This window comes from Pseudophryne corroboree, chromosome 11 (genome assembly GCF_028390025.1).
Source record: "Pseudophryne corroboree isolate aPseCor3 chromosome 11, aPseCor3.hap2, whole genome shotgun sequence".
NCBI classification, from domain to species: domain Eukaryota; kingdom Metazoa; phylum Chordata; class Amphibia; order Anura; family Myobatrachidae; genus Pseudophryne; species Pseudophryne corroboree.
Genome location: NC_086454.1, coordinates 279,448,933 through 279,475,270, shown reverse-complemented (window position 1 = coordinate 279,475,270; position 26,338 = coordinate 279,448,933). Strand labels below are relative to the sequence as shown.

Here is a 26,338-nt window from a genome sequence, read left to right as displayed (position 1 = left end):
CCCCAAGCTATCCAGTCTCACCTTCTAGGTCCAGAGAGGAGGAGATTGATGAGCCCTGCAGACGTCACCACCAGTTGGCTCCCAGGGCTAGAGGTGGAGGAGACCTACAGACAACCTCTCTCCCAGTGGCAGCAACTTTGCAAAGGGCAGCTCTTGCGATAGTAATTGCATATGTTAGTACATACAGTATGTGATTAGTATAATTGCAATGTTTGGTGGAATGTGCTCCACACTCTTTGTACATTCCACCCTTAAAGTATAATTCTAACAAAGTGAAAAGCATGAAATATCAAACATATCTTCTGTATATGTAAAAAAAAAAAAAAAATTTGCATAATGCATGTGGGTGTTGCCACTGGCAGGTGCACATATAGTGTGCAGGGTGTGTGCCCAAATGCCCCATAAGCTGGCCATACATCAGAACGATATCATTCTAACCAACCAACTTTGGGTTTCATTGTCACAGCGCCGGCAGCAGTTCCCGTAGTCCTCAACACCAGCAGTGGACCCCTTGTCATCAGCCCCAGGAGCAGTGGGATCACTGACAACAGCACCAGATGCTGGAACATCAGACTTCCTGGACCTGTCAGGTGAGGCAAAAGCGAGCTGCAACATGCTGTCTATACATCCCCCCGCCTGCAACACTGGTAGATCCACAACCCCCCAGAACAAAAGCACAATCTCCACACTGCCCGCACCCCCAGAACATCAGCACAGTCTCCCCTGTCCCCACACCCAGAACAGAAGCACAGTCTCCACTGCCCAAACTCCCCAGAACAATAGCACAGTCTCCTCCACCCGCATCCCCGCATCCCCCGAGAACAGCAGCACAGTCTCCACACTGCCCGCCCAGAACAGCAGTATTATTCTACTGAGCTGCACTAACCACTCTGTGTTATGCTGTACTGTGCTACCTAACTACTCTGTTACTGTACTGCACCTCAGATACTCCCCTAGTACAAGTGGCACTGCACCTATCCTGACATATTTCTCTGTGCGCTAACCTCACACACCTCCTCCTGACCTCTCTCTCTGAACCCTAATCTCATCCACCTCTACCTGACCTCTTTACCTCTGCATCTTAACCTCAACTACCACCTCCTGACCTCTCTCTCTCTCTCTGCACCCTAACCTCACTCTCCTCCTCTCTCTCTGTGCACTAACCTCAGCCACCTCCTCCTCTCCCCTCATTCTCTAAAGCATATTCTCACCCATTACTACCTGACCTCTTTATTGCTGCGCCTTATCCCTAGCCATTTCCTCCAGGCTTCTCTCTCTCTCTCTCTCTCTCTCTCTCTCTCTCTCTCTCCCTCTCTGCACCCTAACCTCACTCACCTCCTCTTTCTCTCTCTCTCTGTACACTAACCTCACCCACCTCCTACTGACCTATCTCTCTCTCAACCCTAATCTCACCCATCTCTACCTGACCTTTTTATCTCTATGCATTAACCACAGCCACCTCCTCCCGGCCTCTAGCTCTCTGCACCCTAACTTCACTCACCTCCTCTCTCTCTCTCTGTGCAGTAACCTCAGCCACCTCCTCCTGACCTCTCTCTTTGTCTCATATTCCTCCTGGCCTCTCTTTCTCTATGTGCCCTAACCTCACTCACCTCCTCCTGACCTCTCTCTCTGTACCCTTTTACTCCTGGCCTCTTTCTCTCTGTGCCCTAACCTCACTCAACTCCTTCTGACCTCTCTCTCTCTGTGCCCTATGCCTCCTGGCCTCTCTTTCTCTCTGTGTCCTAACCTCACTCACCTCCTCCTAACCTCTCTCTGTGCCCTATTCCTCCTGGCCTCTCTTTCTCTCTGTGCACTAACCTACCTCAGCCACATCCTCCTCCTGACCTCCCTCTCTCTCTGTGCCCTATTCCTCCTGGCCTCTCTCTCTCTCTCTCTCTCTCTCTCTCTCTCTCTCTCTCTCTCTCTCTGTGTGGCCTATTCCTCCTGTCTTCTCGTTCTCTCTGTGCACTAACCTCAGCCACATCCTCCTCCTGACCTCCCTCTCTCTCTGTGCCCTATTCCTCCTGGCCTCTCTCTCTCTCTCTATGGCCTATTCCTCCTGTCTTCTCGTTCTCTCTGTGCACTAACCTCAGCCACATCCTCCTGACCTCCCTCTCTCTCTGTGCCCTATTCCTCCTGACCTCTCTCTCTCTCTCTCTGTGCCCTATTCCTCCTGGCCTCTCTTTATCTCTGTGCACTAACCTCAGCCACATCCTCCTGACCTCTCTCTCTCTCTCTCTGTGCCCTATTCCTTCTGGCGTCTTTTTCTCTGTGCACTAACCTCAGCCACATCCTCCTGACCTCTCTCTCTCTCTGTGCCCTATTCCTCCCGGCCTCTCTCTCTCTATCTCTGTGCCCTATTCCTCCTGGCCTCTCTTTATCTCTGTACACTAACCTCAGCCACATCGTCCTCCTGACCTCTCTCTCTCTCTGTGCCCTATTCCTCCTGGCCTCTCTCTCTCTCTCTCTCTCTCTCTCTCTCTGTGTGGCCTATTCCTCCTGTCTTCTCTTTTTCTCTGTGCACTAACCTCAGCCACATCCTCCTGACCTCTCTCTCTGTGCCCTATTCCTCCTGGCGTCTCTTTTTCTCTGTGCACTAACCTCAGCCACATCCTCCTGACCTCTCTCTCTCTCTCTCTCTGTGCCCTATTCCTCCCGGCCTCTCCCTCTCTCTCTCTCTGTGCCCTATTCCTCCCGGTCTCTCTCTCTCTCTCTCTCTCTCTCTCTCTCTCTGTGCCCTATTCCTCCCGGCCTCTCTATATCTCTGTGCACTAACCTCAGCCACATCCTCCTGACCTCTATCTCTCTCTGTGCCCTATTCCTCCCGGCCTCTCTCTCTCTCTCTCTCTCTCTCTCTCTGTGCCCTATTCCTCCTGGCGTCTCTTTATCTCTGTGCACTAACCTCAGCCACATCCTCCTGACCTCTCTCTCTCTCTCTCTCTCTCTGTGCCCTATTCCTCCTGGCGTCTCTTTTTCTCTGTGCACTAACCTCAGCCACATCCTCCTGACCTCTCTAAAAAAGGATTTTTTTACTGCGATATGTGATCTCATTTTTGAGGGGCAGATGACACTTTGTAATAAATATGTCTGTAAATTAGTGAGGCTAAAGTTTAAAATAAGACTACTATCCCTTGAAACTTTTGTTCACCAAAAATTTAAAGTTTGAAATAAACTTTATTTGAATAAGAAACTCCACTCTCCCCAAATTCTCATTCACCACTATATAAACTTTTTTGTAGTAAAAAAAAAATATTATGTTCTCCTGACATAGGGAGGGCCTTATTCTGAAGTGGGAGCGAAACAAAAAAAGAGCTAGTGACTGTGTACACCTTGGCAAAACCATGTTTCACTGCAAGTGGGGCAGATTTAAAATGTGCAATGAGATCTATATTTGAGAGTGGTGTGTCCATACTCAAATCTAAATTGCAGTATAAAAGCAAAGTGTCCAGCATTTGTGGGCTATATACAAAAGCAGCTGGTATGTACCCTATAACAATAACTGTATTTGCACCACTTCCAGTGCTGCATGATTTGTCCAGTCCAGTTGCATGGTTGCTTGCTCCTCATTTGTTAGGGGAAGGGTCTTCAATTTGGGCTACATTAGAGGAAAAAACATTTTTTTATTATTTTTTTATATTAAGATTGGGAACAAGTGTGTCATTTTTTAATTTAAATAAAGCTTATTTAAACATGTTAGTTTTTGGTGTGATGAACAGAGACATTGGGCACAGTTGAGTTTCAACATACCAGTATAAATGAGGCTTTCAGGTTTCACTGTGCTGTTATTTTAGCCTCTACCGTAAAGTTCTGTAGCACAAAATCCCATTCGACTAATGCACTTGTCTACAAATGCTGAACGTTGCTTGTTGCGGGGTAATTATCTTTAATTCTACTTCTTAGCTGAAAGACTTAGTTCATTTGATCAATGTGCATTATTTCTGGAGCAGTGCACACTCCTGTATAGAGATGATTCAGAGAGTGCTGACATCTGATGCATTGTTCATCATGATATATTTTCACTTTCTAAGCAGGATATCTAAAGCTAAAATTGTATCTACATGGATAATTTATGTACCTATTTCAATATCAATTCACACGTGCTGTCTTTGAAGCACTGATGAGCCAAAAAAAGTATACTCTATTTTTCAGCTATTTAATACGAAATATGTGAAAGATATATAAACAGAAAATAGATTATCTGGTAGGGAAGAATGCTCCATTTATTTGATCATTTACTGTTATTTATAAAGCACATATATATTACGTAATGCTTTGCAGAAACTATTTAGTTATTACATCATTTCTGTGTCCCAGTGGTGCTTACACTCTATATTTATCACAAAGACATTAATGTTCATTCCGTCAGGGGCATTGGGTGAGAAGAAGGCCCTGGTTAAAACTGACCCCTAGTGTTGTGAAGAAGCAATGTTCACCATTACACCACCATGCTACCCACAACCATTAGGAAAGAAAAAAGAAAAAAAGAAAAATGAAAGTGTATGGAGATTCAAATACATTTTACTTAATTGCACAAATACAATAGGTACACACTTAGGGGGTCATTCAAACCCTGCCGCTAATACGACTTGCAGCGCAGTTTGCTGAATTCAGCAAACTGCGTGTGTGTGCAGCAGGAGCATTGTGGCTGTTCAGACTTACACATTGCGGTCGCATCTTTGATGGATGTGATTGACAGCAGCCGGCATTGTGGGGGCGGAGTTACATTTTCGGGGTGGCTGCATCACATCACACGCAGCCGCTCCGATAAAAAAAAATTGCCGGGGGGGGGGGGGATTCAACCTTAGTTCCGATGCGTCCACAATTAGATTGCAGATGCATCGGGAGGTGGCCTCACACATGTGCTCGGCGGCCTTGCCTTCTGCTGGGTGGCCCCCAGTATGTGCAGAGATGAACACAGATCTGACTGCCTATGCACTAATCTGTATTCATCTCCGAATAATCCCCTAAATGCCACCACCATTAGACCTTGTTTGACCTGCCTGGACTTGTACAACAAGCAAAGGAAGGATGGAAGCTTGAGGACTCAAAAGGAGAAAAACTTTATAGACCACTTTAGCAGACACACCTGATTTTATTTTGCTTTGAAAGCCTCTATAAAGTTAGGAAAGTAATAATGCACCTAACTGTAGCGCATTGATAGGGGCATCGCACATTCAGACATAGCTTGGTTTTTAGAGTTGCCTGTGGCCGAGTATAAGCCTTAGATAAGTTAACCCTAGGGATGTGTGCCGACTCAAATCACTGGGTTTTGGGTTCTTGTTTTGGATCTGTTTCTCCTTCGTGTTTTGGATCTGTATTTGTTCTGCCAAAGCCTCCCTTGTGAGTTTTGAATCTGTATTTATTTTGGATCTTATTTTTTTTTTTTAAATCATAAAAACAGCTACAATCTCAGAATGTGGGCCTTTTTTTGTTCCTACAGTATTATTAACCTCTAACATTTATTTACACTCATTTCCTTTCAATTTTGACCACATCACAGTATTGTTTTCATCTTAAGTCGGATCTTGCAGGTTTTGAATTCCATATAATGGAGCCGCATCCGGGACTCAGCGTGATTGTACTCCCTTTGCCACGATGTCTGTAATAAAGTGGAAATATGTTGAATTAATATAAAAATTGGTTTTGTATATTGGTAAAAAAAACACATTTACATGGTACTACATACAGCTAGATGTAGCGGAACCTTCTCCAGGTTGAACATAGCTTTCAGGAACTGATCCTACATTGAGGCTGAAAATAATCTGTACAGATTATTACAGCACCTAAAAATATATATTGTACAATAAATATTTTTCATTGTTTGTACTGCTGTCAAAATTGCCTGGAAATGAATGCTATTGAGGTAAATAATACTCTAGGAACAAAAAAAGGCCAAATCATGTAATTTTAGCTGTTTTTGTAATTTTTTAAAAAACTATGAAACTAATATCAGCAAAAATGTTCTAACACAGACCTTTATCAATAATTAGATCAGGGGGCCAAGGGAGGCAGAGTATGTATGTACTGGATGGGAGCATTGATTAGAAATTTCATTTATTTTGTTTGATTTAAAACATTTAAATTAATTGTTGGTGACTGTCATTAATGCATAGACAACAATTTTTATTGATTATATTATTGCACTGATCTGCCTTTACTAATCCGACTTTTACTTTTTCTTTGATTTTACATGCCGTGAATTAAGACATTTATGCCTCTCCTCTCAATTGTTTGTCCTTCATATTTATCAACAAACACGAACCACAGCACACACAACAATTTGTACAAAAAATTTACCACCTACCGTGTCACAATAAGTGTATGAGTCAGAGATAATAATCTACAGTTTAATTTCACCAACAGTGTTGCACAATACGTGTATGAGTAGGAAATAAAATATATTACTATGATACCACCTTCACCAACAGCATCACACAATATGTGTGTGCATCAGAAATAGTAATCGAACACTGTGGTTGACATTCATTCACCAACAGTGTCGCACAATACATGTATGAGTACAAAATAATATACTGCGGTCTGACCAGCAGTGTCACAGTACTTATGAAAATAAAATAAAATTTTTATAGTACACAGGGGTACAGCACAAACAAAAAATATATTTTTTTTTTATAATTATATTTTTAGACACTTTGGTTTTAGCTTTAACTAATTTAATTTTACACTGGGGCGGAGCCCCTGGATGGACGCACAGATCACCCCTTTCAGATACAGCAGACAGAGCACCCCCTCTGGACTGATATAGCAGAGCACCCCTTTCAGATACAGCAGACAGAGCACCCTGCCTGGACTGATATAGCAGAGCATTCCTTTCAGATACAGCAGACAGAGCACCCTTTTCAGATACAGCAGACAGAACACCCGCCCCACGCCAGACAACACACTACTGAAACGGACACATCCATCCAGTATACTCTCCACAGCTGGAGTGAAGATGGTGCAGATCACTGAGGACCTTTATAGAATATAAAACCCTTGAGACGTTCGGCCTCGATTTGGGATCTGAGTAAGGTGGGAGGTCCCAAGATGGACTCAGATCCGGACTCGGATTCCAAAGTTTGGGTGGGTCCTTTTCTCGGAGGTTAAACTCCAAGGCAAGTTGGAATGTGCAACATTTAAGATTTTTTAGGTTGCATTTTTGATACATTCATTCAGTTTTATTATGCATTTTTGTCAGTTTATAGTTTTGAAGGGGCAGTGTTTAAGTTTCTATAGTCACTACTGAGTAGCAGCACTTTCTCTTGTTTTCTGGAAATTTCTCATACCCAAACCATTTTGTTTTTATTGTCATTGCCTTTTTTTTTTATAGTGGAGGAGAGAACGGCTATACAGTTGACTTGCTATTGTTTAATAGTTGAGTGCTCTCTAACTAGCAGTTATTAGGCTTTTTTTCCCTGCTGGGAATTTACACTGCCCATCTGGGTATATTTGATTTGTTGGGAGAGTATTTGATTTGTTGGGAGAGTTAAACATCAATGTTTTCAGTGGGATACATTTATTTTGTCTTTCTTTTGTCCACCGGCATACTAGAATGAATCAATATTAATGAATTTTTATGCCAAATAAACCTAATTGGAATGCCAACTGCTTTTGTCATGTGTCTTTATTTTATTAGATTAATTGTCACTGTATTTAATTACATTATTAAAGCTAGTAGTGATTTTTTTTATTGTGTTACTTGTGTTTTTTAGTGTTACTTGTTAAAAGAAAATCCCTCAGTTGTTTGATACTGCTTACCTTACAATGTTATACTCTGCTGATGTCTTCTTGTCTTTTGTCATGCTACAATAGATAAAAACTTGTACAGAAACATAAAGGCCAAATGGAAGCCATTAAAGGCATATTATTAAAAATATAGGGCAACTGTACACTATATCAGACACTAAGGAATTACTATTTTGTCCAATGGCCTTTACAAAGCTTTTTCCGAGTCTCTACTGTACATATCTGCTGGCGAATTACTGTTTTTATTTTTGTTTTTGATGTACCTTATGGGGCACCCATAAGATTCTTATGTTAAAGAAACATCAAGAAAAACAGACAGACCTCTATAAAAAAGACATGGCGTCTATGCTTCCCCAAAATAATTATTCTATAGTCTAATACATTGTACTTGTATTGCTGAATTCTTTTGTTGGAGTTAAACAGCACTACTGCACATACACCATGCTGGCTACTTTAGGGAGGCTACAATCCCTAATCAAGAAGGCCGCTGTCTGTACTTTTGCGCATGCCTGGTGCCATCTTGTCACTGTGTGCGAGTTCCCCAATGGGACACGGATGTGTTTTACTTCGCTCCAGATAATTGTCTCAGGGCATCCGCTGGTGTGTACCAATATTCTGCTATACCACCGCCAGTTGAAGTCCATATTCCAACAGAAAGGTGTTACTGGAGTACACATTTGGAATATTTTAATATGATTATGCTCTTTCTTGTATGAGAGGAATGCAATGAAAATAGTTAAAGTGTTGATCAAAGAAAAGATAAAATCACCACAAGACAAAACCAACAGGTCTTTACTAATAATTAAGCTGAAAAAATATCACTGTCACTAATTTAGATGAAGAGTCTAGGAAAAAAAGAAGCATGGCAATGTGAGATATGTCTGTCTCTTATTATTGTGTCACTGTGTGCTGACAGCAGCGCTAACCTTTTTTTGTAGTAACTGTCATTATGAAAGGCCAGTGTTCACGTATCTCCATGACAATGCAATCAGTGTACACCAGTCTACTGCATGATGTAGGACACTTGTCTATTGTGTATTCATCATGCTACAGATACATGGTAATAATGGGTAGGTCTTATTCTTATAGTCCTATTGAGCAATGGTACTGTGTGAACGTTAACTGTTCAAATATTACTCTGTTTAATAGAAAATCTCTTTATTATATGCTGACATGTTACCAGTACAATAGGATGGCATATACAGTATAAGACTTGGGCTGACACACCTGCCCCATACCAGTGCATGTGATTTCAAGGGACACTGTTCACACACTTTTCTTTATGACCCTTCTGTGAGGGTATTTGGTTTAAGAAGGTGTATTTGAACATGGTCAAATGGTTTGTTGCTGGAGAACAGTGATGTGCGGTGAGGTAAATGGCTGAGGAGGCACTGGCTAGTACCAGAGACACATTTACACACAATGAGATTTACACACAATGGTGGTCATTCCGAGTTGTTCGCTCGTTGCCGATTTTGTTGCTAAATGCACATGCGCATGGTACGCAGGGCGCATGCGCTTAGTTATTTAACTAAAAACTTAGCAGTTTTGCTGTTATTCGTGCGGCGCTTTTCGGTCGCACTGCTGATCGGTGAGTGATTGACAGGAAAGGGGCGTTTCTGGGTGGCAACTGAGCGTTTTCCGGGAGTGTGCTAAAAAACGCAGGCGTGTCAGGTAAAAATGCGGGAGTGTCTGGAGAAACGGGGGAGTGGCTGGCCGAACACAGGGCGTGTTTGTGACGTCAAACCAGGAACTAAATGGACCGAGCTGATCGCAATCAAGGAGTAGGTCTGGAGCTACTCAGAAACTGCAAGAAAATATTTAGTAGCAGTTCTGCTACTCTTTCGTTCGCTATTCTGCTAAACTAAGATACACTCCCAGAGGGCGGCGGCCTAGCATTTACAACTCGGAATGAGGGCCAATGTGAGAATCAGAAAGTGAGAGATTTAAAAGTGGCAATCATTTACATGTCAAAACCAGTTTGATTTTGCCATGTAAATAATTGCCACTTTAAAAAAACAGAAGAGGTCTCACAAAATCTCTCTTCCTGATTACATTCCCCCCAAAATATAAGCCCAAGGGTTCATGTGGGCATTATACAAAGAGGAAGCAGTATATACTGCTGGAAATTTGGTGAGATTTGATCACAGATGTGCGTAAAAGTTAACTGATCTCACTGATCCAGACGGGCTTCATTGTATTATGTGCGGCAGTGTTTTACTAATCTCAAAGTGATTGTGAAACATGCAATATCACAAAAGAGCGCTAGATACTGATCATTACTATATAAACATTTTATTCAATCACATAAAATAAAAGCATAAAAAATGCAATGCATATTTTCATAAAATAATTATTCTCACTGCTGATATTATTTACACGCTGCCATATACTGTATCCCAATTGTATATTGCACAGATGTCCACATCCAAAAGACCAGTGTGGCTGGTTCGCTCCAAAGCAAATTATAGAGTCCCAATTTGTTTTAGGGAATGTGAATGGTGTTCACTAGATGGTGAATGTTCAGCTGTATAAACGATGGGCGCTATGCTGCTACCTCCCCCGACCGCCAAACAATTTTGTGCTCACCACTTATTCTTTAGAGTCTCATGTGAGACTGGCTGTCAGCATGCGGAATCCGTTGTGGTGGTGTTCTATTCAGTTCACCGGGGAGGGAGGGCGCCGTTCGTAGCTGCAGAATTCAGGCAGTTTGCCGTGTGCTGGAGTCCGGAATGTGGTGCTGTGCTTGTGTAGATCTCAGGGAAAAACAGCAGCGTGAGATGTCCTTAACATGTTTCTCCGTGAAAATCAAACCACGGTTTCATCAGAAGACCTTCGAACGGCACCCTCCTTCCCCGGTGAACTGAATAGAACACCGCCGCTCCCACCAACCACAACGGATTCCGCATGCTGACAGCCAGCCTCACATGAGGCTCTAAGGAATAAGTGGTGAGCACAAAATTGTTTGGCGGTCGGGGGAGGTAGAAGCATAGTGCCCATCGTTTATACAGCTGAACATTCACCATCTAGTGAACACCATTCACATTCCCTAAAACAAATTGGGACTCTATAATTTGCTTTTGAGCGAACCAGCCACACTGGTCTTTTGGATGTGGACATCTGTGCAATATACAATTGGGATACAGTATATGGCAGCGTGTAAATAATAGCAGCAATGAGAATAATTCTTTTATGAAAATATGCATTGCATTTTTTATGCTTTTATTTTATGTGATTGAATAAAATGTTTATATAGTAATGATCAGTATCTACTATCTAGCGCTCTCTTGTGATATTGCATGATTCACAATGACTTTGTATCTATTTGAGTATCGCAGAATACTCATGTGGGAGCAGCTATAAGTATATATATATATCAGTATATCAATTCTATTATATAAATTGGGTGACCAACAGCTTTATTTTGTGCCTTAAATCAGAGCGCCTGATTTGATAATTTTAGGAGTCATAATTATCAAGCACTATTTTACTAATCTCTCCCTGAAAACACTGCCCAACAATACGCATTACATCGACATCGCTGAACTCAAATTGAAGAATCACGGTAGTTTAGTAAATTAGTGTGGGGTTTTTTTTTTCAAAAAAGTTGCAATCTCAAACGGCCGATGTCAGCTGAGATTGATCTTGGCTGAAATCATCTGCAACATGAGTGTTAGTAAATTTACCCCATTATCTCCCGCATTTATTATTGCAATAGTCCTCTTACTGGTCTTTCCAAAAAGAGACTCTCACCACTACAAACAATAGCTGCAGCGCTAATTTTCCTCACTAGATCTTCATCGTCTGAATATCCATTCTGTTAGTCCCTCCATTGGTTACCTGTATTCTACTGTATTCAATATAAAATACTTTTACTCACACACAAGGCCATTAATCAAACTACCCCAACGTACATGTCTTCACTTATCTCAAAATATCTCGCAACTCTTCAAAATACCTATGTTTCTCATCCACACTCATTATTTGCTCCTACTCATGATTGCAAGACTTTCTTCAGGCTGCACACACTCTGTGGAGTGCCCTCCTATGCATAATAAGTCTCTAGTCTCCAAACCTTCAAGTGTTCCCTGAAAACTCATCTCTTCAGGCAAGCTTATCAAATTCCAGATCCACCCACATAACATCATAAACTTTCCTAACAAATTATATCCCCACTGTACAATCCTCACATAATTCTCTTTCTTCACTTTCCCATCCTTCTGACAACAGGTCAATATTTCTGTATGACCATAGCATACAGCTCACCAAGAACCTTTGCAATCTGGTGGACCATTATGCAATAGATAACCCTTATCCTAGTGTATAAATGCCAATTCCCTATAGATTGTAAGATTGCAAACAGGGCCTTCCTACCTCGGACTGCCTGTTATTACCCAGTTTTGTTTTATCACTGTTTCCAATTGTCCTGTAATTTTGAGTGGGAGCAAGTAATGCATGTGGATGAGAGATGCAGATCTCATGCAGAGCAGAGAGGTCGGGTAGGAAGATATTTTGAGATGAATGAAGACATGTATGATGTAGAGATGAGCGAGTTCGGTTCCCTGAGAACTGAACCCCCCCGAACTGCATTACCCAAGCCCGGATCGGGTTTTCCCACCTGACTCTGAAACCAGAACGAGGCAAAACATCATAATCCCGCTGTCGGATTCTCACGGGTTTTGAATTCCATATAATGAGCCGCGCGTCGCCGCCATTTTCACTCCAGCCCCGTATAGTGTAACGAGATATATGGGTCCGTCCTCAGTGCCTGTGCAGGAGGGAAAGTGGGGTGATGATTCCAGTGCTGTTTGTGTTGCTCAGTGCAGTGTAGTGTCTTATGCTGCATCAGTCCAGTCACAGTGGTGGTGTCCTCTGCTGCCATATGTCCAGTGCTGCTGTATAAGTCCAGTTCAGTGGTGCTGTGTTGTGCTGCATCAGTCCAGTGGTGGTGTCCCTGTGCTGCTGTTTATGTCCAGTGGTACTGTTGTATATGTCCAGTGATATTGCTGTATATGTCCAGCGGTACTACCGTATAAGTCCAGTGGTACTGCCATATAATGCCAGTGATACTGCCGTATATAAGTCCAGTGGTACTGGTGTATAAATCCAGTGGTATTGGTGTATAAATCCAGTCCAGTGGTACTGCCGTATAAATCAAGTGATACTGCCGTATATGTCCAGTGATACTGCCGTATATGTCCAGTGATACTGCCGTATATGTCCAGTGATACTGCCGTATATGTCCAGTGATACTGCCGTATATGTCCAGTGATACTGCCGTATATGTCCAGTGATACTGCCGTATATGTCCAGTGATACTGCCGTATATGTCCAGTGATACTGCCGTATATGTCCAGTGATACTGCCGTATATGTCCAGTGATACTGCCGTATATGTCCAGCGGTACTGCTGTATAACTCCAGTGATACTGCCATGTATGTCCAGTGGTACTGCCATATAAATCCAGTGGTACTGGCCTATAAATCCAGGTCAGTGGTACTGCCGTATAAATCCAGTGATACTGCCATATATGTCCAGTGGTTCTGCCGTATAAATCCAGTCCAGTAATACTGCCATATATGTCCAGTGGTACTGCCATATATGTCCAGTGATACTGACATATATATCCAGTGGTACTGCCATATATGTCCAGTGGTTCTGCCGTATAAATCCAGTCCAGTAATACTGCCATATATGTCCAGTGGTACTGCCATATATGTCCAGTGATACTGACATATATATCCAGTGGTACTGCCATATATGTCCAGTGATACTGCCATATATGTCCAGTGATACTGCCATATAATTCGAGTGGTACTGGCATATAAGTCCAGTGGTACTGCCGTATAAATCCAGTCCAGTGGTACTGCCAAATAAGTCCAGTCATACTGCCATATAAATTCATTCCAGTGGTACTGCCCTATAAATCTAGTGGTACTGCCGTATAAGTCCAGTGGTGCTGCCGTATAATTTACAGTGGTACAGGTGTATAAATCCAGTGGTAATGCCGTATAAATCCAGTCCAGTGGTACTGCCGTATAAATCCAGTCCAGTGGTACTGGCGTAGAAGTCCAGTGGTACTGGCGTATAAGTCCAGTGGTACTGGCGTATAAGTCCAGTCCAGTGGTACTGGCGTATAAGTCCAGTCCAGTGGTACTGGCGTATAAGTCCAGTCCAGTGGTACTGGCGTATAAGTCCAGTCCAGTGGTACTGGCGTATAAGTCCAGTCCAGTGGTACTGGCGTATAAGTCCAGTCCAGTGGTACTGGCGTATAAGTCCAGTCCAGTGGTACTGGCGTATAAGTCCAGTCCAGTGGTACTGGCGTATAAGTCCAGTCCAGTGGTACTGGCGTATAAGTCCAGTCCAGTGGTACTGGCGTATAAGTCCAGTCCAGTGGTACTGGCGTATAAGTCCAGTCCAGTGGTACTGGCGTATAAGTCCAGTCCAGTGGTACTGGCGTATAAGTCCAGTCCAGTGGTACTGGCGTATAAGTCCAGTCCAGTGGTACTGTCCTGTGCTGTATATTATTTACTCCATTAAAAGGGGTTATTAATATTTAATCCAAATAATTTTACAGGGATTGCCCTGTGTGGTGTAGGGATACGATGTCCTGTGCCACATATTGTGTTATATAACTCCAGAAAAATAATGGAGAACAAAAATTTAGAGGATATAATAAGGAAAGATCAAGAACCACTTCCTCCTAGTGCTGAAGCTGCTGCCACTAGTCATGACATAGACAAAGAAATGCCATCAACGTCCTCTGCCAAGGCCGATGCCCAATGTGATGGTAGAGGGCATGTAAAATACAAAAAGCCAAAATTCAGTAAAAAGACCCAAAACATTTAATTTAAATGGTCTGAGGAGAAACGTAAACTTGCCAATATGCCATTTACGACATGGAGTGGCAAGGAACGGCTAAGCCCCTGGCCTATGTTCATGACTAGTGGTTCAGCTTCACATGACGATGGAAGCCCTCATCCTCTTGCTAGAAAAATTATAAGAGTTAAGCTGGCAAAAGCACAGCAAAGAACTGTGCGTTCTAAGATGGTATTACAAATCCTCAAGGAGAGTCCAAGTGTGTCAGCGGTTGCGATGCCTGACCTTCCCAACACTGGACGGGAAAAGGTGGCTCCTTCCAGCACTTGCAGCGGGTGTGCAAATGGTGGAAGTAGCACCCACAGTCCAGTTTCTGATATTCAAATTGAAGATGTCACTGTTGAAGTACACCAGGATAAGTATATGGGTGTTGCTGGCGCTGAGGAGGAAGTTGACGATGAGGATTCTGATGGTGATGTGGTTTGTTTAAATGAGGCAATGGGGGAGACACCTGTTGTCCATGGGATGAATAAGCCCATTGTGATGCCTGGGCAAAATACCAAAAAAGACACCTCTTCGTTCTGGAATTATTTCTCCACAAGTCCGGACAACAGGTTTCAAGCCATGTGTTACCTCTGTCAATCCGTAATAAGTAGGGGTAAGGATGTTAACCACCTAGGAACATCCTCCCTTATACGTCACCTGCTGAACATTCATCAGAAGTCATTGTCAAGTTCAGAAACTTTGAATAAGAGCATAAGCAGTCCACTGACACCTAAATCCCTTCTTCCTCTTGTACCCAAGCTCCTGCAAGCCACATCACCAACTCCCTCAACGTCAATTTCCTCCTCAGTCAGGAATGTCAGTAGTCCTGGAGGCCATGCCACTGGCAAGACTGAGGAGTCCTCTCCTTGCCGGGATTCCTCTGGAGTATCCTTGAGTGGTATGCCTACAGCTGCTGTTGCTGCCGCTGCTGTTGTTGCTGCTGGGAGTCGATTGTCATCCCAGAGGGAAAGTTGGAAGACCACTTGTACTACTTCAACTAAGCAATTAACTGTCCAACAGTCCTTTGCGAGGATGATGAAATATGACAGCAGTCATCCTGTTGTAAAGAGGATAACTGAGGCCTTGACAGCTATGTTGGTGTTAGACGTACGTCCTGTATCCGCCATTAGTTCAGTGGGACTTAAAGAATTTCTTGAGGTAGTGTGTCCATGGTACCAAATCCCATCTAGATTCAACTTCACTAGCAGGTGATACCGAGAATGTGCAGAGACGTCAGAAAAAGTGTCCCCAGTGTCCTAAAAAATGCAGTTGTACCCACTGTACACTTAACCACGGACATGTGGACAAGTGGAACAGGGCAGACTAAGGACTATATGACTGTGACAGCGCACTGGGTAGATGTATTGCCTCCCGCAGCAACAACAGCAGCGGCACCAGTAGCAGCATCTCGCAAACGCCAACTCATTCCTAGGTAGGCTACGCTATGTGTCACCGCTTTCTGTAAGAGGCACACTTCTAACAACCTCTTACGGAAACTGAGGGACATCATCGCAGATTGGCTTTCCCTAATTAGACTCTCCTGGGGATTTGTGATATCAGACAACACCACCAATATTGTGCATGCATTACATCTGGGCAAATTCTAGCACGTCCCATGTTTTGCACATACAATTCATTTGGTGGTGCAGAATTTTTTTAAATGACAGGGGCATGCAGGAGATGCTGTTGGTGGCCCTAAAAATTGCGGGCCACTGTCGGCATTCAGCCACTGCATTCCGAAGACTGAAGCACCAGCAAACACACCTGAACCTTCCCTACCATCACCTGAAGCAAGAGGTGGTAACGAGGTGGAATTCAACATTCTATATGCTTCAGAGGATGGAGGAGCAGCAAAAGGCCATTCAAGCCTATACATTCACCTATGATATAGGCAAAGGAGGGGGAATGCACCTGACTCAAGTGCAGTGGAGAATAATTTCCGTCTTGTGCAAGGTTCTCCAGACCTTCAAACTTGCCACACATGAAGTCAGTTAAGACACTGCCAGCTTGAGTCAGGTCATTCCCCTTATCAGGCTTTTGCAGAAGCAGCTGGAGAAATTGAAGGAGGAGCTAAGATGGAGTGAGTCAGCTAAGTATGTGGACTTATGGATGGAGCCCTTCATTCGCTTTGCCAGAATTCAAGGGTGGTCAATCTGTTGAAATCAGAGCCCTACATTTTGGCCACCATGCTTGATCCTAGGTTTAAAGTCTACATTGTATCTCTCTTTCCAGCAGACACAAGTCTGCAGAAGTTCAAAGACCTGCTGGTGAGAAAATTGTCAACTCAAGTGGAACGTAACTGGTAAACAGATCCCCCTTAATTTTCTCCCGCAACTGGGGCTGCGAGTATAAGATTTCCTAGCTCACCCACTGGTGGTGATGTAGGGAAGTCAGGAGCATGAGCTGACATCTGGTCCGGACTGATGGACCTGCCAACTATTACTGAAATGTCTACTGTCACTGCATATGATTCTCTCACCATTGAAAGAATTGTGGAGGATTATATGAGTGACAGCATCCAAGTAGGCATGTCAGACAGTCCGTATGTATACTGGCAGTTAAAAGAGGCAATTTGGATGCCCTTGCACAAACTTGCTTTATTTTACCTAAGCTGCCCCCCTCCAATGTGTACTCCGAAAGAGTGTTTATTGCAGCCGGTAACCTTGTCAGCAATCGGCATAGGAGGTTACTTCCACAAAATATGGAGAAGATGATGTTCATCAAAATTAATTATAAGTCCTCCAGGAAAACCTTTACCAGCAGTTACCTCCAGAAAGTAATACAAAAGGGATTTTTCCCACGCACTCTGCTGACTGTTAGTAAGAAGAACTATATACTATGTAATAATAGGAAATTTAGAGCTCTTCGTTACATATGTTTTGCAAAAGATATGATAAGCCTCCAGGCCACTTCACGGCTGCTCTATTACTGGAGGTCCCTACCTAAGCATAGGTCCAGGGCTTGGACCCCACAAATTTGGCTCAGGCCCGACCACCCCAGGGCAGCACACCATTGAAATACTAAAGTGTTAATATGTGTTAAGAAAGAAGCAGAGGCTATGGGTTAGAAAGTGCTACAAAAATAAGGGTGTTAATAAAATACTCAAAAGAGTAATATTAGTGAAAAAATAGGAGTGTTACATAAGTGCTAAATAAATAATATGGCATGCTACCCCAAGGTGGCCCAGCCCCACCAGACCTGGGGGGTACCACTCCCCAAACCCATACACAGCATAATAATAATTACAGCCACTATGGGTCATACAATTGCTTAATGTATGGCCACATGATAATGGCACATACAGAACATATCCAGATTGAGAGCTAGTTTACCTGGAGGCACCCCTGTATCCTCCAACCGGCACCACAGGACCCAGCATGCCCTCCTAATGCTGGCTCCATCTATGCCTCTCTGAACTGCAATAAATAGTGGAAAACTGCTCTAATCAAGCTGGTAACAATCCCCAGGTGCTGCGGGAGGGGGTTACTCTAGACAAGAAATACAAAAGGGATTTTTCCCACGCACTCTGCTGACTGTTAGTAAGAAGAACTATATACTATGTAATAATAGGAAATTTAGAGCTCTTCGTTACATATGTTTTGCAAAAGATATGATAAGCCTCCAGGCCACTTCACGGCTGCTCTATTAGGTAGGGACCTCCAGTAATAGAGCAGCCGTGAAGTGGCCTGGAGGCTTATCATATCTTTTGCAAAACATATGTAACGAAGAGCTCTAAATTTCCTATTACATAGTATATAGTTCTTCTTACTAACAGTCAGCAGAGTGCGTGGGAAAAATCCCTTTTGTATTTCTTGTCTAGAGTAACCCCCTCCCGCAGCACCTGGGGATTGTTACCAGCTTGATTAGAGCAGTTTTCCACTATTTATTGCAGTTCAGAGAGGCATAGATGGAGCCAGCATTAGGAGGGCATGCTGGGTCCTGTGGTGCCGGTTGGAGGATACAGGGGTGCCTCCAGGTAAACTAGCTCTCAATCTGGATATGTTCTGTATGTGCCATTATCATGTGGCCATACATTAAGCAATTGTATGACCCATAGTGGCTGTAATTATTATTATGCTGTGTATGGGTTTGGGGAGTGGTACCCCCCAGGTCTGGTGGGGCTGGGCCACCTTGGGGTAGCATGCCATATTATTTATTTAGCACTTATGTAACACTCCTATTTTTTCACTAATATTACTCTTTTGAGTATTTTATTAACACCCTTATTTTTGTAGCACTTTCTAACCCATAGCCTCTGCTTCTTTCTTAACACATATTAACACTTTAGTATTTCAATGGTGTGCTGCCCTGGGGTGGTCGGGCCTGAGCCAAATTTGTGGGGTCCAAGCCCTGGACCTATGCTTAGGTAGGGACCTCCAGTAATAGAGCAGCCGTGAAGTGGCCTGGAGGCTTATCATATCTTTTGCAAAACATATGTAACGAAGAGCTCTAAATTTCCTATTATTACATAGTATATAGTTCTTCTTACTAACAGTCAGCAGAGTGCGTGGGAAAAATCCCTTTTGTATTTCTTGTCTAGAGTAACCCCCTCCCGCAGCACCTGGGGATTGTTACCAGCTTGATTAGAGCAGTTTTCCACTATTTATTGCACCTCCAGAAAGTACACAGGGACCTGTGATGGTGGATTCCCGTGGGGATGAATTAACACTGTGAGGAGGATGTACATGCTGAAAGGGGTGAGGAATCAGAGGATGAGGTCGACATTTTACCTCTATAGAGCCAGTTTGTGCAAGAATAGATTGATTTCTTATTTTTGGTGGGGGCCCAAAAAAAACAGTCATTTCATCCAAAGCCGTGTGGCAGACCCTGTTGCTGAAATGATTGGTTTCTTAAAGTGTGCATGTACTGTTTAAACAACATAAGGTTGGGTGGGAGGGCCCAAGGACAATTCCATCTTGCACCTATTTTTCTTATTTGCATGATATGCTGTTTGGGTCCTAGTTTTTAAAGTGCCATCCTGGCTGCCACTGCAGAGCCACTCCTAGATGGGCCAGGTGTTTATGCCACACACTTGTGTTGCTTAGCTTAGCCATCCAGCTAACTTATTGCACCTCTTTTTCTTCTTTGCATGATGTGCTGTTTGTGGCCTGTTTTTTAAATCTGCCATCCTGTCTGACACTGCAGTGCCACTCCTAGATGGGCCAGGTGTTTGTGCTGCACACTTGTGTTGCTTAGCTTAGTCATACAGCCACCTCTTTTGACTTAAAAACAATATTGTGAGGTGTTCAGAATAGACTATAACTGAGTGGAAATGAATGTTATTGAGGTTAATAATAACGTAGAATCAAAATTACCCCAAAATTCTGTGATTTTAGCTGTTTTTGTGTTTTTTCAAAAATCATCCAGATTCAAAACCAAAACCAAAACACGAAAGGGTGGTTTTGGCAAAACCATTCCAGATCCAAAACACAAGCATGGAACCAGAATCAAAACCAAAACACAAAAAGTGTCCTCCGCACATCTCTAGTATGTTGGTACAGTTTGGTTAATAGCCTTCTATGTAAGTGTATTTTTTTATTGAATACGGTAGAATAACAGTAACCAATGTAGGGACTAACAGAGTGGATCAGCAGTCTAGCGAGGAAAATCAGCCTCACAGCTGCATTCAAAATGGATTGTAGTTGTGAGAGCCTATTTTTAGGAATACCAGAATGCAATAATCAATGTGGGAGATAATGAGTGCGTGGATTATAGTGTTCACAGTGTCTTGTGTAAGATATGGTCATATTTTGGATATGTTTCTTAGATGTATGTAACATGATTTTGGACCAGATTGAATGTGGAGAACAAAGGACAGTTCTGAGTCAAGAATGACATGTAGGCAGCGAGCTTGTGGGGTAGGGTTAATTGCTGAGTTATCAACATTGATAAAGATACCAGGTTGGTAGCTATTATTGGCCAGTGAAAATATAATTTAATTCTGTTTTGGAAATACTAAGTTTGATGTGGCGAGATGACATACAAGATGATATGGCAGAAAGACATTCAGTGACACAGCCCAATACAGATGGTGACAAATCTGGGTAGGATAAGTACGTTTGAGTATCATCTGTGCAAAACTGAGCCTTGGGCACTTTAACTGATAGAAGTAGGGAAGAGGAGGTGGATTCAGAGTCTCTCCTCAGGGATTTGTGACTTTTCTGTTCCTGAATGCATAGTTTGTTCTACTGCCTTTTTCACTCTTTTTTTACAAGTCTTCTTGACTCTGAGTAAAAAGGCCTTGCTTTGTCATGAGAGGCAGAAGAAGATGACAGTTACAGGACCACCAACTTTTCCTTGCCACTGTGTGTGGTAAATGTCATGTTCACATTTTTATGCTTTCCTGCATCAGCCTTCCCTTTATAAGAGGTGTTTTTTGAGTATAATCTGTGCACAAATGATACTGGAATCCAAAAGAACTAATTCATTTGGCAAGAGATGTGGTATAGATTGAGAAAAGCAGAGGATCTAAGACTGAGCCTTGTGGTACTCCAACAGTTACAGGTGTTTTTTCTTTAACACTGGATATTGGGTTTTTAATTTTAGATGCTCTATCTTAGACTCACTATGCTCTTAAGAATTGGCTCTAGTAGGTGACGTTCCTGGACTAGCATCATCATGACTGGAGGTAGCAGCTGCTGCACTAGTGCTTGGTTGCTCTTCTCTAAACTGATCATTATCCATTTTTCACGTCACAGATCACTGCGTGGATTACAGGACTTATATATAGAAGCACACTAGGGTAAAGCGGACCAACCAGTTCAAACAATAGATATATAGATGCAGCATGACACCTATACATAGTCTCTTTATACAGCACAGCCACTTGTGAGTCTGGAGTCTCAGCACATCGAATACAGCAGAGTACAGTGTAGCATACAGCAGTTTGAAGCGTGACCCCTCTACATAGTCACTTTATACAGCACAGCCAATTGTGAATCTGGAGTCTCAGTACAGTATATGCAGCAATCAGCATGCGTTACTGTGAAATGGCGCAGAGTCCCGGCCATGGCACCTTATACAGAATCCCAGTCCCACAAGAATCCCGCACCGGGTGGATGATGTTCGGTCTTGAAGTGGATCTGAGTCTGGGTGGTACACCCGAGCCGTGGCTCGGGTGGACTTGTATCTCCAATGTTCGAAGCAGTCTGGATTTCCTGGAGGCTTCCTCTCTAGTGGCAGGTAAGTCCAGTTGCCCTTGAGGGTGTGACATTTAGCTATTTAGGGGTGCAAAATTAATTTATATCTTGCCCTCTCCCCCCCCATCCAAAAAGGTTGTGGTGCCCCTGATTATTTGTATGGGATATGGAATATGTCTGCTGGGAATATAAAGTATAGTTGTTTAAAAGAGGACATGCAAAAAACCTACAGAATTTTTTTTTTTTTATCAAGTTATGGGAAGAAGAGTTTCTGTTTTTCCCTCTTCTTCCTTTAAGTTTTGTGTCTTATAAAACAGTGCAGGTTTGTTAGCCTCTTTGGTATAATACAGTTTTCAGGATTACTTCACGCTTGCCTGGAGCATGATTTAGAGGATTATAATATAATTTTGTTTTGTTTAGAATCCCCATCAAGGCAGTCCTAGTTTTACTGATTTATTGTGTGAATTTCCTCTTGAATTTTTATGTGACTCTTGATCTCCCCTGAGGTGCTTCTTCAGTTTTGATTGGCTAATGCAAATTTCCAGTGGAGATTAAGCATAAATGAGCTTGAAATTGATTTATTATAATGAGTGAAATTGAGGTCTAAGGTCTTTTCTTTTCTTTTTAAAAACCAAAGCTGCTAAATTACAGCAATATTTTGCAGTTACTGAAAGAACAATGTAAGTATATGTAAATTGCTCTATAACATTTCATGTCTTGAGAAGTAGACAAGCTCTTCACAATGTATCGGAAGGTAAGGGAATAAAGTAGTTCTAATCGTGGATTTCTGAGTATTTGCCTCTCATTTAAATCCTTTGATTTAATTTTCAGGTCATTTTGTCTTGTAAGGTCAGTGTGAATGAAAGACAACTAATCTTGTAATTGGCACTATGCAGCTATTTTATGCAAATTATCAACTTGCTAATTGACTAGTCAAGAAAAAGGGACTGCAACCAAGACTTATGGTGATGCATGAAAATGTGGTTTATTTTGTGATTTGAAAATCATCATCAATTGGATGTAAATTTTCAAGGACAAACTGGGTTGTATGGTTTAAAAACAAACTGCTGTTTGTTTGTTTGTAGTAAACCGCCTATCTGCAAACTGAAAATCATGCAGACCTTGTTAGCTTCTGACTTAAACCTTTGCAAAGTGTCAGATTATGACTAATATGTATTACAGTATGCCATATAGAAGGCATATCCTTATGTGCCCCAAAGACCTGGCACAAGGTAGCAAGTTGATAATGTTGACATTTGTGATCAGAATGCTACTGGATGCTTAATTTAAAGCTGCATGTATCTTAGGGTACAGTATGTGTCTAAACAATGCTTACAGCTATATTTAACCATTCATCTGTAAATTGAGCACTTTTCTGTCATCTTTTTACAGGCATTGTACTACTACTAACACATGGATTTATTTACCAGAGTACCTTAGAGCAAGCAGAGGGGTTCAGAAATGTTTTTTATACATTGAAACTATTTTATGCATTTGCAGTGTCATGGCCTACTGTGACTTTTTAAAAAGTACATTTATTTTTCTGCCTTGCTTTCTCTCCAATGTTTATGCAAAAGATAACTCCAGCACAGAATTGGTGTTTGATATGGAAAATGAAACCAGTATTAGTTTATGTGCGTGTTGCCACAATATAAAAGTTAAAATTTAAATGGTACTATACGCACCTCAAATTAAAGGTAAGATAACAGAATAATATATGACTCAAGCTTCCATCATCTTGTGGACCAATTTTTTTTGCCATCTTTAGTAGAGGAGACAAAGAATTATTAACATAAGCATGACCATAGTTTGGTGCTGTTACTGGCAACAGTGCAAATATAGACTAACAATTATAAACAAGAACCATTTATAGTTATATATGGTTGCATTAAACACTTTATTATTTTTCAATTCAGATGCTCCAAACCATTTTCAGGTTCACACCATCCACTACTTGATATATGATGTCAGACTGTTGACAGTGCGCATTTAGTTGATGAGCTAATTCTCAGTGAAATTGATGTCCCCAACCAATAAGTCCTTTATTTTCATGCTAAAAAGCCTCAACTGTGAACGCTCACAGATATAAACAGGCAGGACACTAAAATAAATGTAGACTAATTCTACATCTCGCAAAAAAGAAAATAAATAAATGAATAAGAACCATGAATAAAGAACACACATCCCATCAAACTAATAGAAATTAACATAACTAGCTGAGAAAACATATCAATAATATAGCATCCTCAAAGTAAAAAATGTATATAGGCATATGTACTAGGAAATTCTGTAAACAAGGGACATCAGTTAAAGTCTGATGGGAATTTTTTAGGATTGTACAAAAATCAATAGATCTATAATTAAAATATATAATACAATAAATATGATTATAGTTTACTGAGGAATAAATTGTCAAAAGAGTGATTCAAATGCTAAATTTCTAATCTATTATAGGAGAAAAGGCGGTATAATTAATATCCATATTAAGACCAAAAAATATCACTATTTTTAATATGAGAATCTTTTAAACCTTTTTTTGGGATAACTTATACTGTGGGTTTTATCCCAACCTCTCTCAACTGAACTGACTTAATCACTTTCATTGTTAGGTCCCTTGCTTCCTTATTATGCATCTCCAGAAGTGTTTTAACATACTGTGGGTAAAAATGGCAGTTTCAAAATTTCACATTTTCTTATAGTATCTATAAAATTGGAGTCCATAATGACATTCTAGCAGATAGACCTTAAAGCTGGTACAGTGTGTTCAGTCTCATTTTACCAGCGAATGAGTCGCATGTGCATACGCTTCGCAATTGTGACTAGCCCTGTCCGCGTTTGACTCGTTCCCAGGAGCATGCGCACCATGTAACCCTACCGGTCATGGGTTTGCATGCAGCGCACGTTCATGGACTCACTAGTTGTGGCAAATTGTCCGTGATTGCAAGGGTAAGATGAGGCTGGACACATCTGTATTACATGTAAAACCACTGACTTTGTATTTATTTATTTTATTTATCTATAAAAGAATCAAAAGAATTTGTTTGCCAGGCAATTTTTTTCAAATTTTCACTTTGTCGAATGAAAATAAAGACTTTATATTTATCAGTAAAGAGTTTGTGACTTCTTTTGTATCAAGAAAGTTAGCACAAGTTTACATATTCAACAGGCATTTTATATTTGTGTGGCAAAAAAACTTTACAATTATTTTAATATAAAGAGTATACATCTCCAAAATCTTTTTTACTTAAAACCAAGGTCTGTAAAATTATTTAAAAAAACTTTTATTTGCATTAAAGCTTAATTAAATCATTTTTAATGTGATTTAGCTCATATTATCTTTCTAATTTTTTTTGTTTATAAAATGCAATAAAAATAATAAAAAAAAACTTAATTGTCCACTTAGTTATTTCGGAATATGTGTAAATTAACTTTTTTTTTTATTTTTGAACCATATTTTGTGGCACATTAAAGATATTAAAAAACATTTTAAATTAAGTAATGATTTTAATCTCATTACTTATGATAAAGTTTTAAATTGATAACAACTATTTTATAAAGATTCATTCAAGACTGTTATTTGTTCTTTTTTATTTATTAGAAAATGATTTGCCTAAGACTATTTTTGTATGTCATTCGTATTAATTGTTTTATATATATACTGTACTTAAAGCATTGCAAGAATCTTCCTCATATTAAACTTCATTTAATAAGATTGGTCTTTTTGATTCTTATCACATCAATTTTGCCTGTAGATTAGATACATGCATGTACTACAGATAATACAGATCATTTGGATAATGATAAATGACTTAATTGTAGTTGTATGGATGACTTTGTGCTTTCTAGTTGGAGTTAGTAGCTCCTGAAAAACCTTAAGTGGTGGTAGACAACTTAAGAGTGAGTGGGAGAGATACTAAGGAGTTTAATTAATTGTGTAGACAAACCATTTTTTTTTTTTTTTTTAAATAAAACTGTCAGACCCATGTCATACAGGCTAGAGTGACTGCGGGAGTTTGACAAAAGTATTGACAGTGTTAGAGATTAGAGAATCTTGAACCAGGTCTGTGACAGATCCCCACTCCAAAAACATAGGCAGGTTATTAACCCTATTTGTTCACACAAGCCAATGTAGAGATTGAGAGTACTCTGCATAAACCATATACCCACATGTGTGTGGTCAACTCCTGTTTGTCAGTGCCCATGAGATAGGAGGCAATCAGGGCCAGTGTTTGAGTATCCTCTGCTCTGTTATTTACTTCACTGTCTATGTGCAATTACCACTCACTGCTTGTACTTGGAAGGTGAAATGGCACCCATGATGGAAAGGCGGGCTGGGGAGTCACACTGGAAGTATGGCGCAAACCTGAACTGCTTAACTTGATTACCGAGTTCTGGCAGTCCTGAGCACAATTAACCTTTCTTTAAAAACACCCACCGGGACCTTTGCATACCAGTAATATTCATGTTAAACGTTTTTCCAAACAAAAATTGCTACAGTATATGCAGTAACTGGGTGACTGTTGCTAGTAGCTAGTTAGCATTTACACCAGAGGAAAGGGAAACCTATAAGCCCAATATTATTCACTATT

At 41.3% G+C, this 26,338-nt stretch overlaps 1 long non-coding RNA gene across 1 annotated transcript in view; it reads left to right on the top strand.

Annotated features, from left to right (window-relative positions):
* Positions 1 to 26,338, top strand: part of LOC134970168 (uncharacterized) — a 78,327-nt gene that overhangs the window by 5,997 nt on the left and 45,992 nt on the right. Inside the window, exon 2 of the long non-coding RNA XR_010189708.1 lies at positions 467 to 590. This is a non-coding gene — a long non-coding RNA (uncharacterized LOC134970168). The remainder of the gene's footprint in view (positions 1 to 466; positions 591 to 26,338) is intronic.